General features: G+C 34.7%; 1 pseudogene; it reads right to left on the minus strand.

Annotated features, from left to right (window-relative positions):
* Window positions 1-573: 573 nt before the first annotated feature.
* LOC101723397 (glomulin-like) lies at window positions 574-2,529 on the minus strand (annotated as a pseudogene).
* Between the last annotated feature and the right edge of the window lie 454 nt (window positions 2,530-2,983).

Genomic DNA, 2,983 nt, shown 5'->3' on the forward strand with positions numbered 1-2,983 from the left:
ATGTTTTCTCATTTTGGTTTTGATTTGCAGTACCCTAATGGCTGATGTTGAACATCTTTTCAGGCACTTATTGGACATTTGCATATCTTCCTTGGAGACATTTCTAGTCAGATCTTTTGTCCATTTTAAACTGAGCTAAATTATTGACTTGTAAGAGTTCTTGCTATACTCTGGATACAAGTCCCTTATCAGATATGATTTCCCAAAACTTTTTCCTATTTTTGCCAGTTGACATTTTACTTTCTAGATGGTGTTTATGAACAAACTTTTAAAACTTTGATGATGTCCAGCATGTTTAATTGTTTGATACTTGTGCTTCTGGTATAATACCATTGTGATTTCACCTCTTTCATTTCTAACTGCATTGGTATGGATATTTTACTTCCTTCTTTTTGTAAGTTTGGCTAAAAATTTCTTTTAGTTTTTTTTAAGACGCAGTCCTTCAATTCATTCTTTGTATTGCTTTTTAAAATCTTGGTTTAAATTAATTTCTACTCTAACATTAGATTTCCTTCTTTGTATTAGGTTTGGATTTAGATTGTTCTTATTTATTAAATTTTATTTTTATTTAGGAAGTAGAACTTTTACTTTATTCCAACATTTTCTTCAGAGGTAGACTTTGTTTTTATTTCAATGAGTTGTTCTACTCAAGCTAGAACACTTTCAATCAAATCAAATGTGAAAAGAGCTGAATGTAGGACCCTAAACTGCATTTCAGGAGGCATACTGGGGATCTCTTCTCTACCTACTGTCACAGAACAAAGGTCCTTAGACTTTTTTTTTTTTTTTGTACCTGAGCTAAATTCCTGGCCCCTTAGACTTTTGAACTTGGTTATTTTCTTGGCTATTTTTAATTTCTGCTTCACAGTGTGTTTTTGACATATTAAGTCCTGTATGAAGTGGCTTTAAGAAATTATTCTCAATCTTTCCAAGTTCTGTCCACAATCCAATTTGATTGTCATTTTCATTATCTTTGATAACCGAATACCTCAATAAATTTAATGCAACCATAATCCTATCTGAGTTTTGTAGTAAATCTGTTTCAACACCCTCTGGGAGAAACAGTACCAAATCTAAAAGAGAAATCAGCTGTGGCCCTGTAAACCATTTGTTAGGTGTTTTCTTAAATGACATATCAATTTGATTTTTGATATTTTGAATAATAAAGGCCGCCACACCCAAGTAATTACTTGTATTCAACAAGCACCTAAATAATGTATATTTGCCTTGTGAATCCAACTTGTTAATATACAACTGAAGCATGGCTAAACCTTTTTTTCTCAATGTCTCAACGGGGCAAAGTGTCATTACTTTGACTAAGCTCTGAGGCACAGTAAGGAAACTCTTGATTTCTAAGTACTGGTAAAGTAGACTGTTATCTTCTATTCTCAATAAACCATTCTTCAGTAGTTCCAATCCTTTGGATAAAACAGACTCTTCTGTTCTTTGCAAAAAAAGACTTCAGTATGCCCCATATTAAACTGGAAAATGTGTGAAGGGCTTAAAACCACTGGCAGCTGATCAATTTGGATGCCCTGAACAAATACTAGATATGCCAGAGAGGCCATAGAGTCTGCTAATTGTTTGTCTTCTTCTTCCTCAAATTCAAGGTAATTCCATATCCTTTTTCCTTCCATGATTACAAATAATTTTTGGAAAAGGGTATCCAATTACTGATTAAAAAAAAAAACCCTATTATTTCTGATGCAAAACACCTTAAGGGATCATTTCCTGCTTCTTCAGATTGTTCAAGGAATTGTGCTGTCAGCAAAGGGTATTTCAAGCTTTTAAAACAAAATTTAATTTTTTGTTTTCATTTTCCTTGTTTTATCATCAATGACTTCTTCCACAAAAGATTTACTGAACTCTATTAAGGCCTTCCAACACTGACAAAAGCCATAGTCATCTGTTTGTATTTGTTCTTTTGAGTAAGGAACAGGAAGAGACAGTTGACTCCAAAGGGTAGATAATGCTAATCCAACTGAATATGGGCTTGTTGTTAGGAAGTTTCTGAATCACTGTTTGTAAGTGCTGAAGTAAAAGTAGAATAATTTGGGATATCTGTTTTCCAGAGGGCTCTTCAATCAGTTTGAGCAAACCCAACAATAATTCCTTTGGATTACATAACTTTACCAGTAGATCAAGAACTAGAAAGTATTTTTTTCTTTTATCATTTTCTTTATCATTCCTTAAAAGGCACCAAACAACAGGACCAACAAGGTTCCAGCCCATGGTTTTGATGATGACCTTATTCTTTTCATTTTGAATAATTTCTAATAACTGATCTATGTGCCCTTCTTCTATGTATTTTTGGCCTGCTAACTGAAATAGGCCAAAATCATCTTTAAAGTCATGCTCTTCTAAGATTTGACATTTCTTTATTATGGACTTGAGCTCTTCCACAGCCATTCCTATTTTTCCAAATTTTGATTCTGAAATACCTAGCACGCTGGAGAGCTGCATCCAGGGGAAGCCATTTATCCTGATTCCTGCTCCTAGGTGATCTGGCCGTTCCCTGCAGGAGGCCTAGTCGACCTGCAGCTCCGCTCTCTCCAAGGCTCACCACCAATCGCGAGCCTAGACGGGCCCAGACTTCTCAACATCTACTTACACCTGCCAGACCTCGTGGCCCTCTGATTGTTCTTATTTATTTAGGACCTTGAGGAGCATCATTAGGTTAACTGGGCTTGCTCTGTTTTTCTAATATAAGAGCTCATAGCTATCATTTGTCTTATCCTAAGAATTGTTTAATTTCATCATTTTTGTGAGCTTTTGATTATTCCAGAGTGTGTTATTTAATGTCCAGATGTTTGCAAAATATCTGTAATTCTTTTTGTCATTGATTTCTAGTTTTAGTGCACTATGATCTGGTTATATGCATGAAATAGTTTTAATTCTTTTGTGTTTAAGCAAATTTTATGGGCTAGTACGTGGTCTGTTTTGGAGAATGTTCCTTGTACTGCTGAAAATGTGTTCTGTTGTG

This window comes from Heterocephalus glaber, unplaced genomic scaffold (genome assembly GCF_053883595.1).
Source record: "Heterocephalus glaber isolate CG9 unplaced genomic scaffold, H.glaber_assembly_v1.0 deba00001608, whole genome shotgun sequence".
In the NCBI taxonomy this organism is placed as follows: Eukaryota; Metazoa; Chordata; class Mammalia; order Rodentia; family Bathyergidae; genus Heterocephalus; species Heterocephalus glaber.